Here is a 16,680-nt window from a genome sequence, read left to right on the forward strand (position 1 = left end):
TTTTGTACCAAAATAACAGTCTCAGTCCAAGGAATTTTAGAACATGTTTATGCTAGAAATTATGTCCCATTATGTTCCATTATGTCAGTGCCAGTAAATACAGTGGTAGAGCATGAGACTCTTAATCTCAGGGTTGTGCGTTCAAGCCCCACATTGGGCTAAAGATTCCTGCATTTCAGGGGTTTGGACTAAAGGATCCTTGTGGTCCCTTCCAACTCTACAATTCTATGATTCAGTTATTCTAATTTGTGCTTTATGATACAATACACAAACTGACATACAGCCATTCTTCAAAATTCACACTTCTTTGCAATACAAAGCTCCAGCCACATTATGGATTGTTTTCAACTAACTTTTACTTAAAGAGGGCCAACTGAAATTAATGGCCATGACTAACTTAGGCCTATTAATTTTAACAGGTCTCTTCTGAGCAATGTTTAGTTGAAGACAGCTCAGTATGTACAAAAAAACACATATAAAGCTTGGATAAAAAGGCTTTTGCTAGTGATAAAAAATACACAAAAAATTACTGTATCAGTGGGAATTCACAATAAAATGCACATCAACAGATGGAGCTAAATTCTGCCCATTAAGAGACACAACACCAAAACCCTCGCACACCCAAAATGTCAGGTTTCAGCCCACCCAACACAAAGAGGACCTCCCCCCTGCTGGCAAATGTATTGTGGAGGTGCTGATTTTGGTCATGTCTGCTGGATACTTGTGGTGAGATCCAAATGGGAAGGAGTGTCATTTATTCATTCCAATCACGTTCACATAACTGTGCATTTCTCCTGGAGAAAGATGGAAAGATTCACAATTAGGTTGGATATGGGGGCTAAGTTTGCACAGAGGGTTGACACCAGCAATGGTTTGCGTAGCGGGCACAGCCAAGGAGCTACCCTCCCTGAAAATGATGTATAGATGGTATCTAACTCCAGTCAAATTAGTAAAAATGTACAAAACCAAAGAAAGTAAGTGTTGGAAATGTAAACAACAGAAGGGGCATTTTTTCATATGTGGTGGGATTGCAAAATTGTGAAGAAATATTGGGAAATGATTTATAATGAAATGAACAAGATGTTTAAAATAACCTTTGTTAAAAAAACACCAGAAGCTTTCCTACTAGGTATTACAGGAATGGATTGACCAAGATCACTAAAGTATCTATTTATGTATGCAACTACGGCCGCATGAATATTATTAGCACAACATTGGAAAGAAGAAGGTGTCCCAGTTAAAGAAGATTGGCAAGTTAAATTAATGGAATATGCTGAAAAACGAATTTAAGGAAGAACAGAAGGAGTTTGTTGCATATATTCAGAAGCAATGTACTCAGGTTAATACATTAGCAGGGTTTTAAGACTACTTGTAATTTAATTTTGAATGGACAATAAGTAATTCAATGGTTTATAACTTTACAATGGACATGCAGTATGTTGATAAACAATGGAACCAAGGAACGGACTGGGGGAAGTCAATTTGTTTTGCTTTGTTTCAATATGATATTGTTATTGTTTTATCTTTGTTGTTTTTGGGAAATTAATAATAAAATGTTATATAAAAAAAGGAGCTACCCTCCCTACAACGGCACTGCTGCTGCTTACCTGGGGAGGTAAACCTTTCCAGGTAAGCCAATGGATCCTGCACTCTCACCAGGGAACCCACCTCTGTCCTGAGCTGCATTGTCCCATGCCTATTTAGGAAGCAGCAGAGAGGCTGGAAAGCATTCCATTTCGCCACCTGAGGCAAAATAGAAGGGTGCTGCCCCACACATGCCACCCGCCATCATTGCCACCCTCACCCAAGCCTTGCTAACCAGGGTCGCACAGCCGCAGCTTCTGGGTTCTGGCAAGATCTCGTAGGGCTTCTGTATACAGAAGCAGGGGCGCCATTTTTTCTTTTGCCTCAGGCAACAAATTGTCCTAGGCCAGCCCCTCTAGGCCTTACCAGGGAGAGCACAGGGTCACAGCTTTCAGTGGCGGCCCTGCATCTCTCATAACTTCTGCCCTGGAGCTTACTGGGAAATGATATATAATGAAATGAAAAGGATGTTTAAAATAAACTTTGTAAAAAATAATAATAATAATAATAACAACAACCCAGAAGCTTTTCTTTTGGAAATTATAGGGACAGAACTACCTAAAATGTATAGAAACTTATTCATGTATGCTACTATAGCGGCAAGAATGTTACTTGTCCCAAAATGGAAAGAAGCAGAAGTCCCAGCAAAGGAAGAATGGATACAAAAACTTATGGAATATGCAGAAATGGCGAAACTTACTGGAAGAATAAGAAATCAAGATAAAAAATAACAAAAGAATGGAAATGGTTTGTTGAATATTTACAGGTAAATTATAAACAGATAAAAACATGGACAGGATTGTTGTAATAACCTGCAGTTTTATAAGAGTATATATTTAAAGAAGACAAATAAATGAGTAAATTAAGTTCAATCAATCAATAGATTTTATTGCATTAGCCGTGTGGCCATAGCATGATATACATTGAAATAACAACATGAAATGGGGGTGGGGAGGTAAAGGTAGATATCTTCCTGGGCGAATACTTAAAGAAAGAGGAGGGGGAAAGGGGGGGTTAGTAAAGCGACAGGGGATTTAAAACATTGAGCGACAGATAGTACAGAAACAAACAAACAAAAAAAACTGCTGAAGCTGGGGGAGGACCGTTAAAGGGTCCTTCAGCTCCTCAGATTTATCCTAACTCCATTATCCTTGTACAATAAGACTACTTGGAACTTCGTTCGATTGTGCGGCGTATCGACTGCAGCTGTGGTGTTAAGGAAGAAGTTAGTGCCGCTTTCCTCTTCATCACACTAAGCAGGAAGTTAGCTGTCATCTCGGTAATCCAACAATCAGAATCCTGCAAAAGGAGGGACACTATCCAAGGCTGGATTGGGAGATGAAGCTTATTCACGAGGGGAGTTAAAAACCGAGATCTTTCATCTGTCCAGTTAGGACAGAAGAGCATTACATGTTCCATAGTCTCCAGGGCCGTGTCGTTACAGGTGCATGTTCTATTTGCGATGGGAACTCTGGAATAACGACCCGACAGAACTGCTGTAGGAAAACAGTTGAGACGGGCACAGGTAAAGGCCCTTCGCTTAGCCTCCGAAGAGAGTGAATTTGGATATGCAGAAGATATTAAAAACAAATTTAAGGAACCACAGAAAAAGGGGGAAGGAAGTCAAGCTTTGAAATGTCAAAGTGATTGTAAAATTAGTGAAATGTATAAACTTGAAACGTATGAATAAAAGAAAAAATGAGAATAACTTCTGCCCTGGTTCTATCCTACCCTTTTTGGGGGGAGTGTGTGTTAATTATTAGCACTTTCAATCAGACCTTTTATGAAAGCCAGAATGGTCTAGAGGTTAGAGCAAAGGACTAGGACCTGGGAGACCAAGGTTTAAATTCCCACTTAGCCATGGAACTCAGTGGCCGACCTTAGTGTAGTCATGATCTCTCAGCCTAACCTATTTCACGGAGTTATTGTGAGGCGGAAATGAAAGAGGAGGTGCTAAGTCTGCTAACCTTGAACTCCTTGGCCGAAAAGTGGGAGGTCAATCAATAAAAATTACTCTACCGCAAAACAGGCTTCAGAAACCACCTGTGGGACGCTAAGGGCTATGAATCTGCCCTTCTTCCAAACAGTGGCAGAGCATATGCCTGTGCTCCCAAGGGGGGGCAGGGTGCACTTCTGAGGGGGGCAGGGCACACCCCTGAGGGGGGTGGGATGCGGAGGATGCTAACCCAGGTGCAGGATAGCCGCTCGGGTGTACGGAGTGGTGCACATGCCCTGCAGCCGGGGGTGGAGCGAGCCGCCAATGGCGGACATTCGGCACACCGGCCGCCCACAACTCCCAAGCATTCCCCAAGATGTCAAAACGAAGGGGGAAGGGGGGAATGCCGCCGGCAAAACAGTTCAGCTCCCCCCTTCCCCCAGTGGCTTGGAGTAGGCTCGGGAGTCACTGGCGGTGCGCCAAATGCCACCCCACTCAATGAGGACACCTGGGGAGGTCCGCCCCCACCGCACCACCCTTCTCCGTCCCTTCTTCCAAAGAGCCATTCCTTCAAACTGGCACACTTCTCCAGAACAGATCCCACCGTTTCACTTGTCTTGCTTCCAAAGAGCCATTCCTTCAAACTGGCACACTTCTCCAGAACAGATCCCACCGTTTCACTTGTCTTGCTTCTCGCAGGAGACCAGCTTGAGGAAGAGCAAGGTGAGAGCAACATCTCCGGCCACAATGGCAATCATGATGCCTGTGGTGATGTGGTAGCAGTCTTCATAATGCCCTGTATGTGAGAGGAAAGAACCGGTCATGGACGCTATCAGCTTCTCTTCTCCCATTCGAGTCAAGGCAGCAGCAGAATGCAGTGACCCCAGATCACCACCAGAGGGCACTGTGTCCCCATTTGTCGTCAAGTTGTCCCTCCTCTTGAGAAACAGGTTTATGCACAATTACCCTCCTTCCGTGCTTTCTAGGCATGGTCTGTGCTTAAAAGCTCCGTGTCTGAGCACTCTTTATTTTTTTTCCTCCAGAGCTTTCCCCGCAAAATCCCGCTCTTTACTGCTGAATCGGAGCGAACAGTAATCTGCAGAAAACCTGAATTGGCATTTGTTGTGCTTCAGTTTTAAAGAGCGGGGTTTTGTGGGTGGGGACTCCAAAATGGGGGGAGAGAGCGCTCAGACACAGAGCTTTAAAATGCGGAGCTGTGCCTGGAAAGTGTGGCGCAAAAAGTAAGTGTGGATAAACCCTAAGATCTGATGGGACTCATTAGATGGGCAGCTCAGTTGGTAGAGCATGAGACTCTTAATCTCAATGTCATGGGTTCAAGACCCAAACTGGGCAAAAGATTCCTGCATTGCAGGGGGTTGGACTAGATTACCCTTGTGGTCCCTTCCCTATAGTTCCATGATTCTGATTCTGATTCAAGCCAAAAGCCCATTTTGCCTAGCAATCTCTTCTCACAGTGACCAGTCCAATCTCAATGGAAAAGCATGATAACCCTTTCCCACTCGCAAATGTGAATACAATAGCCCTCCCCTATTCATGATCTCTGTGTTACATGGTATCAGAGCAGGTTTCCTCAACCTTGGCCCTCCAGATGTTTTTGGCCTACAACTCCCATGATCCCTAGTTTGCAGGGCCAGTGGTCAGGGATGATGGGAATTGTAGTCTCAAAACATCTGGAGGGCCAAGGTTGAGGAAGCCTGCATCAGAGGCTATGAGTGGACCTCATGAGGAAGGAGACCTAGACCAAGCATTTTCAGAAGAGTTTTAATGCAATTTTCACCTAGATTTTCCCCCTTCAGCCCCCTGCCCCCTTGTAAAAAGAGGTCATTTTGTCAAACATTTGCTCCGCCATTTTTATAGTGGAGGCTGTCCACACACACACACCCCATCCCACACAATGCCCCCAAACAAAATTACTTGAGGGTATTGTGAAGGGAGGGTCACAAAATGGCTACCAGACTGCCCTAAACTGCTGTTGCCACTGCTGCAACCTGTGGTGGAAGGATAACAAAACCGAGAGAACAAGAAGGAAATTAAACTGCCTGCCACAGGTGTGAATGGTCAACCCTCACAAGAAATTGTTGATGAATCCTTCTACCACTAAAAACAACAAAATTCAACAAAATGCCTCGACCCCAATTTCACCACCTGCAAACAGGGTCCAGAATTGGGGTGAGGTCTTTTTTGCTCAGCCCCAAAGAATGCTTAGGAAAGCAGCAAGTAATTTCACGTCAGAGCTGTCCTCTGTCATGTAAATGGAAATTTCAGCAAAGCAACAATACCAAAAAGATTGGTGTATGAGTGCCAGAGGAAAAAATAGCACCTGCTGAAATAAATCTTCTTTACATCTGCTAAAGATCTATCCACTGTTCATCTGGACAAACACACACACACACCCCATATAGCTCAGTGGTAGAGCATCTGCTTTGCATGCAGAATATCCCGGGTTCAAACCCTGCCATCTCCAGGTAGGACTGGGGGAGATTACCTGTCTAAAACCACAGGGAGCTTCTGTCAGTCAGTGTTGACGGTACTCAACTAGAAGGAGTAATGGTTTGATTTGGTATAAGACAGCTTCTGAATGCTAGGTAAAGATAAAGGGACCCCTGAGCATTAGGTCCAGTCGTGGCCGACTCTGGGGTTGCAGCGATCATCTCGCTTTACTGGCCGAGGGAGCCGGCATACAGCTTCTGGGTCATGTGGCCAGCATGACTAAGCCGCTTCTGGCGAACCAGAGCAGCACATGGAAACGCTGTTTACCTTCCCGCCAGAGCGGTACCTATTTATCTACTTGCACTTTGACGTGCTTTTGAACTGCTAGGTTGGCAGGAGCAGGGACCGAGCGACGGGAGCTCACCCTGTCGCGGGGATTCGAACTGCCAACCTTCTAATCGGCAAGTCCTAGGCTCTGTGGTTTAACCCACAGCGCCACCCGCGTCCCATTTCCTTTGCATAGCCGTGCATAAATACAGATGTCAGATTGTGGCTCCCTCCCTAACCTCTGACAGTACGTAACGGGATGCATTTAGACTAACATGTGCCCATGAAGGGGAGTTCTCTTCTGGGTGGGCAGCCTCCCTCGTACTTCCCCCAGATTTTAAGAACACGGATGCCTTAATCAGACTACTGTATCACAACAAGGAGCTGGTGCCTAGAGGGAGAGGGGAAACCCAGTGAGTCTTGCTTTGGTGTGGCACCTGACAAAGAGCTCCTCGGTCTTTGCTCAAAGGCAAAGTCGGGTGAACCTTCCCAGCTCGAAAGCATTGACTCAAAGGCCAATTCCCCAGGGGAACAGGTTGAGTTTGGGGTGGGGAAACCCAGTGGTTTCGAAGGCCCAAGTGCACGTGTTGTTTTTCACACGCTTGGCTGCATAGCTGTTTCCATATGTGTGAATCACTCATAGAAAACGAAGCCGTCCTTCCGGACCCCGTGACAATCTGCTGAAATCTCTTACCTGTTGTCCCAGTGGCGGCGCTTGCTGAAAAGGATAGAGGGAAAGAAAACAATACTGTCACTCCAGAGGTATAACAATCCCTTCTCACAAGGCAAGCCTTCTTTCCATCTGCCAGGGGCGGGGAACCACATGTGGCCTCCAAGCCCCTCTGTCAGGCCCTCGGGACTCTCCCAAGGCCATGCACCACTCCCAGCCATGCCCAAAAGCAAAAGAAGAGCCTACTGGATCAGCTCAACATCACATCTAGTCCCAAATCTTGTTCTCAAAGTGGTCAGCCACTGCAAGCAAGACCCAAACATAATAATAATAATAATAATAATAATAATAATAATAATAATAATTTATTTATTTATACCCCACCCATCTGTCCGGGCCTCCCCAGCCACTCTGGGCGGTTTCCAACAAAGTATTAAAATACAGTGGTCTGTTTAACGGTAGTCTCGTAATCTGGTGAACCGGGTTCGCGTCTCTGCTCCTCCACATGCAGCTGCTGGGTGACCTTGGGCTAGGCACACTTCTTTGAAGTCTCTCAGCCCCACTCACCTCACAGAGTGTTTGTTGTGGGGGAGGAAGGGAAAGGAGAATGTTAGCCGCTTTGAGACTCCTTAAAGGGAGTGAAAGGCGGTATATCAAATCCAACTCTTCTTCTTCTTCTAAAGAGGGCTGCCTTCAGATGTCCTCTGAAAGTCTGGTAGTTGTTCTTCTCTTTGACATCTGGTGGGAGGGCGTTCCACAGGGCAGGTGCCACTACCAAGAAGGCCCTCTGCCTGGTCCCCTGTAACTTGGGTTCTCGCAGTGAGGGAACCGCCAGAAGGCCCTCGGCGCTGGACCTCAGCATCCGGGCAAAACGATGCGGGTGGAGACGCTCTCCTCCTGTGGTTCCCAGGAGCTGGTATTCAGAGCCTTTACTGCTTCTGACCGATAGCCTTCTACTCCATAATCCTGTTTTAAAGTCATCCAAGTTGGTGGCCACCGCTAGGCTGAGTTCCCGAGTTCAACTAGGCACTGTATGAAGAAATACTTTCTTGTACTGCCCTGAAACTTCCTCCAACGTTCAGCTTCATTGGAGGTCCCTGAATTTTAGTGTTGGGACTCCTCTTTGTTGGCCCTGCTTTCGCTGTTTTTGCCTGGCTGCAATGTGTCCTTGAACTCTGACAGGGCCTTTTGCTTGCGTGGATGGCAGAGAGAGAGGGGTGGGCGACTCACAAAATACATTTTGCTGCCTGTGTCAAATAACAAAAGAGCTGCCCCCACTCCACCCCCCATTTCAGTTGCCCAGAATGGCTGTTGAATCTTTCCCCAATGCCGGAGCCAGACTAGTTTACAGGGCACGGGCGAAGGCCACGTGGCACCCACAGAGCTGGCCTTCAGCCCCTCGCTCCTGCTCCCCGCCCTCCACATTTGCTGCCTGAGGCAGCTGCCTCCCTCTTGGTAACAACAGGGCCAGCTGCGCCTGAAGGGGCTCTCTGTGCACTGCAGACTTGCTTCTCGTAAGAAGGGAGTGGCTTCCTGACTCGCAACTACTGTCGCATTTTCCGACCCAACATAGATAGCCTGATAAGTATAGAACACAGCCATAATGGTTTTAACTGTTATGCTGTTTTAATGGGCTTGTTTATTATGTATTTTAATTATGGATGTTTTATTGTTGTTTCAGGGACGTGGGTGGCGCTGTGGGTTAAACCACAGAGCCTAGCTGATCAGAAGGTCAGCGGTTCGAATCCCCGCAACGGGGTGAGCTCCTGTTGCTCAGCCCCTGCTCCTGCCAACCTAGCAGTTCGAAAGCACATCAAAGTGCAAGTAGATAAATAGGTACCGCTCCAGTGGGAAGGTAAACGGCATTTCCGTGCGCTGCTCTGGTTCACCAGAAGCGGCTTAGTCATGCTGGCCACATGACCTGGAAGCTGTACGCCGGCTCCCTCAGCCAATAAAGTGAGATGAGCGAAGCAACCCCAGAGTCGGTCACGACTGGACCTAATGGTCAGGGGTCCCTTTACCTTTACCTTTATTGTTGTTTTACTATATATTTTAATTTATTGGTAGTTGTGTTTTTATTTTTTCTGGTTTTGGTTTTGGTTTTATTCCTGGTATTTTGCTGTTGACTTTATTTGCTTCTGAACTTCCTTGGTACATCTTCAAATGGCATAATAATAATAATAATAATAATAATAATAGGTTCCTTTCAACTTTTTCTGGAGAGGAGGAAGCCTGTTAGCCTTTCCCCAATCAATATCAAGTTGCAACCAGTTTCTCTGGTCCCAAGCAACTCAAGGGGTTAAATTTGTATAGTCTATCAGATGTTATTTTAGCTACTTGTATTTTACACATATTTTACTATTCATGCTTTGTATGTTTTAGTTTGTCAGCCACCTTCAGAAAGCTTTTTATCAGAAGCATTTCGGAAAAATTCCTTTATGCTCTTCGGCTTTCGGTAATATTATGCTGCCTTGCCAACTTTAAAGGGTGAGTTAACCGCGGAAAGTGAGATGGGGGAAGAAGCCAATTATACTGCCCTGAGCTTTTTGGACAAGGCAGTAGGATGTAAATGTTATCAACACTTATATAATCCAAGAATTACTTGTGTGATCCCATTCTGACCCTGCCATACACCACCCTGAGAACTTTTATTGAAGGGCACTCTGATCATCACTTTTACCATTCTTAGGCTAAATTCTCCTTTTTAAGAGGATGATATGTGCCTAGATGGATAGGCACCAATCACCTCTGAGGAAGAGAGAGGGGAGGCTGGCTCACAGTCTGTTGTTAAAAAGATATATATGAGCATCATGTTTGTGCAAAGGAGTGTCACTTGTAAAGGACATTTAAAAATAGAATAAAACAAAATGGTGGCAACCAAGGGTGGAAGTACACACAGGGGGAAAAACGCTATAAATAAGTCAGAAATTAAATTGTTATAATGAAAAGGAGGAAAACCTATGTTAAAAAGCTATAGAAATGTTTTGTGCTCTCTGGTGCCATCTGGTGTTGTGTGTTTATAATGCAATCAAATCACAGTTTTTTGACTAATGTAGCTGAGTCCCTTATTATTATTATTAATTTAATTTATATACCGCCCTATATTACTGGTTAATGGAACAGGCTCTGTCTGTGGGGAGATTTGATACAGAGACGAGTCTCTGTGTAGTAGCTAAGAGACTGATGCTGAGATCCTATACACAGCACATTAATTTGGGATTCAGCCTGAACTTAATAGGGTCCAAGCTGTGTACATACCATGCATTTTAAACACATTTTAAAGCACACAATCTCCTCCAAAGAATCCTGGGAACTGTATAGCTTGTCCCTCACAGAGCTGCAATTCCCAGCACTCTTAACAAACTAGAGTTCCCAGAATTTGGAGGGGGGGCATGTGTTTCAAATATATGGTGTTTACGCAGACCTGCGTGTGACTCACAGGATAGCACTGTCTGTGAGTGTGAAATCAGGAACGCCTAGACGCAGACCTTCCAAAACAGTAGTGAAATAGATTGCTGCAGCAAAAATAACATGAAGTCTCGTGGCAGTTTAGAAACTAACAGGTTCATAATAGCTTGAAAGTTTGTATCAAAATTAAAATGTTTGTTGTTAAGGTGTCACAAGATTGCCTGGGGACTGGTTCTATCATACATAGAGTAGACCCAGTGTAACTAATGGACAAGTTATCAGAGTCTACTGATTTAAATGGGTTTGCTTTTGAGTGTAACTAACGTTGGGTATTACCCTATATTGTTTTTGCCAGTTTAAAACTTGAGTTTGCTAGATGGCTTTCAGAACGCTACTTTCCATCAACATCAGTATTTGAGGGGAAGCGGGGAAAGGGTTAATAATAATTCCTGGCCTACCTTAGAGGACTGTTGCAAGAAGGTTCGTGGGGGGAATGTAAGACAATTTGAATAATTGTATATATTCAAAGGAAAAATGTGTGACTTTCACAATAAGCAATTTGAATGAACTGTCATGAAAATAAACAAGGTTGGCTTTATTTTGGGTATACCCAGCATGGTCACATTGGGATGAAACAAGGGTGGAAGGATCTGTCATTTTGGGTCTCTCAGTTTCTCATTTTTCTAATCTTAATGTTGGTTCTTCACATTTCTGCAGCGATTTGTATATCTCTCTCTCTATTTATATATCATTTTATTGCAGAATTACCCCATTTTATGCAGTTTTGACACATGTACATATTTTTGCATATATATATATATATATATATATATATATATATAACATTTTTGTATATTATTTTCAAATATATATTCATTTGGGGGCACACTTTCTCCTCATCAATGCATTTTGCAAAGATGATTTGGTTGGAGAACGGCATTGCAAAATTCGGAGAAGCGCAAATTTCAAAGGGTGGCTGTGTTTCGGTTCCCCCATTGTTTCTGAAAGCGCGAATGTGACAAAGTTGGCTTTAAATGTGAACTGAATCAAATTTCTCCCCATCCCTTTGAAGGAGACCTGGATTCACTTCCCCATTCAGCCATGAAGCTCCATGCATGCCCTACAGCCTGTCATTCTCGTTAAGACTCTGTTGAAAACAAAATGGGTCATAACCTCATGCCTCGCTTCCCTGAAGGAAAAGCGGGGTGCAGTTGCAAGTAGTTGATTTCTCATGCAATGATGGGGAAGCACTTTCAGATTGAAGCCTGCATTCCCTCTTGAGCATCTTTCTGGGGTCCGCATATTATTGGCTGGCAAGGCCAAAGGCAAAAGCATGCTCAGAGTAATGGATATATGTTTCATAGAATCATAGAGTTGGAAGGAACCCTGAGGAACAGCTAGTCCAACCCCCTGCAATGCAGGAATATGCAGCTGTCAGGGACAGAACCTGCAACACTGGCATTATCTGTGGGATATAATCCACTGGGAGCAGTCAAATACAACATTCCTTGTTTTCCTAGAGTGGGCATGCAAGGGGATGTTTGGTCCAGCCAGTCAGAACTTCCTGTTTCCTCCTGGGCTGGAACATCCTTCCTTTTGCATGTGACTAGAGGTGGGCATGACCTTACCTGCCCAGGTAACAAAAGGCCAAGGCATGCTGCCACTCTCTTTTTCACTTTCTTTGTCGTTGGACCAGCTAGAAATGCTAGCTTCCCAGCTAGCAGAAGCACTGGGGTTAACCCCCCATATGGGGTACATCCACATGTACATATTTGTAACAAAGTCTGCCTTCAGGGATCCAACTGTGAACTGATGTGAGTAAACAACTTTTACTGACTTTAAATAAGATTGCCGTGCCTTTATTCTTTTTAAGAGGGATAAAAGGGAACTTACCAGGAACATACAATTCAATACTGATCTGTATGATAGTGAGAGGCTTACACAAGCCTGCAACCAGCTATCTGCTGTGTGTTAGAAGGGGAATGTAAACTCTGCTGAGTAAAGGAACTTGGTAACGCAAGTTCAGAAGGATATTGATAAACAATATATCCTCTCCTGCCGCCCTGAACATTCCCACATTATCAGTACCATGCTCCAACCAACTGAGCTATCCATGGTAGGGGTCCATGCAGGCCACCAAGTGAGAAGCATCGCCACAATTCTGGGTCTTTGACAAGATCATAGAACAGGACAAGTGAGGGGGACAACCTAGGCAGAGAGGATGGGGCCTGGAGAAGAGGTCTCACCTGTGGAGACTCCTGAGGCTCAGGTAAAGAGGCCCAGAGCGCTGCATTTGGCCCCTGAGCTTGAGGTTCCTCGCCTCTATTTATTTTGTGGGATGAGGGCAAGCTGTGAATTCTGGGGACTAAATGCATTGAAGGAAAGGGAGAGGTTATCTGGGACACTAGAATGTGTGGAGGCTGAAAGAGCAGTGGTTACAGTGCATATAGTTTTCCTGTCAGCTGCTGCGACTTCCTCTTGCCACACCATCTTGCATTCCCACCCCCTTTCCTCCCACCAGACACACACGAATACAGACACCGCTAGCAGTTTCAGTTCCTCCGACACATGGGCAAACCCCCCGTCACACTCTGCAAAGAACAGCTTTGAGAAGGGGACCCTCTCCCCCCACGTAAGACAGACCCACAACCCCCTTAGCTTAACCTCAGCTTTGCACAGCTAAATCGGCACAAAGCCGAAGGCACATGACATCGCCGTTGCCACCCATAACAGCAACATGACTTTATGCACGTTGCACGGGTGTTCAAAGCCGTTTGCATGCACGGTCTCAAGAGAGTAGCAATTTGGGTGTTGGGTTTAGGCTGAGGAGACTGGGGTTGGGATCCCCACTCATCCACAAGGCATACTGTGTGACAAACACTAAGCGGGACCTGCAACAAAATGTGGCTGGCACACTGGCCTTTTTCCAGGTAGTCCGTTCCATTCTCCCATTGCACTAGCTTTCCATTGGTTCCCCACTTCTCTAGAACAGCCACGGAGCATGCTCAGTCCTCAATAGGGGGTGGGGAGGAAGGTTCCTCTTACGGTTTCTCTCTTTTTTTGTACTTCTGTAAACCTTGGGATTCCCCTGAAGAAGTTACCTCCCTCTTTGACATAGCTGACACTGTTTCAGCTACATAAGGACAAGCACTTGCTGAAACAAGATCCCTCTTAAACTATGGCTCCATACATACCACACATTTAAATCCCATTTAAAACACACTCCCTGTCTAAAGAATCCTGGGAACTGTAGTTTGCCCCTCACCAAGCAGCAATCCCTAGCAGCCTTAAAAAAACTACAGTTCCCAGGATTCTTTGGACCGGGGACAGGGGGTGCTTTAAATGTGTATGTTTATATGATATTTCCTTAATCCTGATAACACTAGTGTAAAGTTGCCTCAGGTTACATACACTTCAGGTTACATACGCTTCAGGTTACAGACTCCGCTAACCCAGAAATAGTGCTTCAGGTTAAGAACTTTGCTTCAGGATGAGAACAGAAATTGTGCGGTGGCAGCAGGAGGCCCCATTAGCTAAAGTGGTGCTTCAGGTTAAAAACAGTTTCAGGTTAAGAACGGACCTCCGGAACGAATTAAGTACTTAACCCGAGGTACCACTGTACTTGGGAGTGGCAGGGAAGAGGCTGAAGCTGATAGAAGCAGCTTGGTTAAGGTCACCTCATGAGTAAAGGGCTGAGCTGAGATGTAAGCTAATGAACTTTCAAACCACTAGAAGACAGCTAGCCGAATCCCACACAAAGAGTTTGGTTATAGCACTGAGGGATGGTTCAGTCAGTAGAGCATGTGACGCTTAATCTCAGGGACATGGGTTCAAGCCCCATGTTGGGTGGAAGATTCCTGCATTGCAGGGGATTGGACTAGACGATCCTCAAGGTCCCTTCCAACTTGACAATAGTATGATTCTGTGTCAGGGTGCCCTTCCTCTCTACGTATTAACTCGAATTGGCACTATTATAGGTGCCCCATAATACCCGTTCCACACTGGTAAAAAGTGTGGCAGCACCTAGACATTGGAACTCCCTGCCTCTTGAGATTAAGCAGATGCCTTCGCTGTACTCTTTTCAACACCTACTAAAACCATTCCTGTTGAGACAAGCCTACCCAGATGCTTAGAAAGTCAAGGTCATTTCCATCTGTTTTCGTATTCCAACTTCCATATGTTTTAAGGTAGGGTTGCATTTTTTTCTTGATTTTACATCTTTTGTAAACCATTTCGAGATGATAGAGAGATAAAAATTTATTCGCATTAGCCAATGGCCATAGCAACAGTAAAACATTACAGTATACGCAGAAAAGGAAATTTGATATAAGAGCACAATTTAAAGTCCTGAATCTGCCGTCAGTTAGTGGCCCTTATTCTGATTGCCCCTGCTATGAACCTAGCAACTATCGTGCGGTGTATAAATTTTATGAAATAAACAAATAGGTTCTAGCACCAATTAAAGAAGGATCATATTTTTTTCAGAATCAATTATCATTAAAAACTATCCGCCAAATATCTTGTTGGAGCACAAGAAGTAGACAGTGGGCAAAGCCATCAGCCGCATTCACACATGGCTGCCGTATACTGAGTTAGTTCATTAAACCTCTAGACTGCCTACTCTGACTTGCAGGTGCTCTCCATGGTCTCAGGCAGAGACGTTTTTTCAAGATATTTCAGGTGCTTCTTTTCAGTAATTTTTATTTTTAAGCTTCCGAACAACACAACAAGGAAAGTAATCGGAGGAAAAGAAAGGAGTGCAGAACACGTTTTTTTCAATGTCCATCACAATATCAGAGCTTTACAGGTGAACAATCAAGTTTGGAATAAAGATAAGCCTCCCCTTGTTCTGTTTTGGCCACACCCCTGAAACACCCCCCTTCTTTTTCTTTCTTTTAGATTTACCCCTGCTTTGGTTGAGCCCTGGTTGAAAAGGCTGAGCCAGGATGGAGGACTTAAACCAGTGAATCTCTAGCTGAGTTAGGATGTAGGACTTTGGCTGGCATAGCCCTGGCTTAGCCCAGCTGGAGATCTCCCCTTTCCAAACTTCACTCATCCCAAGGTATATTGGGTTTGGATTGCTCCCTAAGTATGTACCGAGCCACTGAGCTATGGCCCTACCTGTTCAAGGCAGTACAGTGGTACCTCAGGTTAAGTAGTTCCAGAGGTCCGTTCTTAACCTGAAACTGCTCTCAACCTGAAGCACCACTTTAGCTAACGGGGCCTCCTGCTGCTACCGTGCTGCCGGAGCACAATTTCTGTTCTCATCCTGAAGCAAAGTTCTTAACTCAAGGTATTATTTCTGGGTCAGTGGAATCTGTAACCTGAAGCGTATGTAACCCGAGGTACCACTGTATAGAGAGAGTAACGTTCATGAGCTGAGTCTCCAACAAGCATCAAACCAGATGAAGAGACTATTTGTAGCCAAGCTCCTAGAGCAGGGGTCAGCAAACATTTTCAGCAGGGGGCCAGTCCACTGTCCCCCAGACCTTGGGGGGGGCGGACTATATTTTGAAGGGGGGGAAATGAACGAATTCCTATGCCCCACAAATAACCCAGAGATGCATTTTAAATAAAAGCACACATTCTACTTATGTAAAAACACCAGACAGGCCCCACAAATCACCCAGAAATGCGTTTTAAATAAAAGGGCACATTCTACTCGTTTAAAAACACACTGATTCCCGGACCGTCCGCGAGCGAGATTTAGAAGGTGATTGGGCCCCAGGCCTTAGTTTGCCTACCCACTAGAGCTACAGAGAGCCTGGAAGCCCATATGTACAAACTCCAACCATTTTAAAAAATATTTCCAAAGACACTCACCAGCAAGCAGGGAGAAAATGCAAACAGTAAAGCCCCACATGGTCTTTCTGAGACTGGTCTCCGGACTGCACAACCAGCTATGGGGTTCTTTTTTTAAAAAGGGGGGAAATGGGTTGCCTCATCCTCTGATGCTTGAGCAGGATGTGGGATGGCCCATGGAGAATCATGAGACCTGAGTTCCACGAAGCCAAAGAGCAGGCAATCCCTGCCATCTGTGTTGCTGCATCCCACTGACTTCCCCAAAGCCACAAGTCTCTGACTTCAGCTGGCTCCACTGTGGCTGAACTGCAGCAGATGAAAGGAGAGTGCCGCAAACTGGGTTGCCAACTTTCCAGCTGAACTCTGTGGCTCTGTCTTTCGCAGCAGCAGCTGGATCTGCAGGCTGCTCTGTAAAAGAGGTTTGCCTGCTGATTTCTGCAGGTTTCGCGGTGATGAGGGACTCAAGAGGAGCTTTTTTTCTGGTCAGTTGGCACCCCTATCT

At 45.1% G+C, this 16,680-nt stretch overlaps 1 long non-coding RNA gene across 1 annotated transcript; it reads right to left on the bottom strand.

The window, feature by feature from the left end:
* Positions 1–4,220: 4,220 nt before the first annotated feature.
* LOC308484530 lies at positions 4,221–16,431 on the bottom strand. Its single transcript, XR_013989937.1, has 3 exons — positions 16,200–16,431; positions 6,993–7,016; positions 4,221–4,316 (listed from the first exon to the last, which is right to left on the bottom strand). It is a non-coding gene; the product is annotated as an uncharacterized lncRNA (long non-coding RNA).
* Between the last annotated feature and the right edge of the window lie 249 nt (positions 16,432–16,680).

This window comes from Podarcis pityusensis (assembly GCF_964106645.2).
Source record: "Podarcis pityusensis genome assembly, chromosome: 8".
Lineage (NCBI taxonomy): Eukaryota > Metazoa > Chordata > Lepidosauria > Squamata > Lacertidae > Podarcis > Podarcis pityusensis.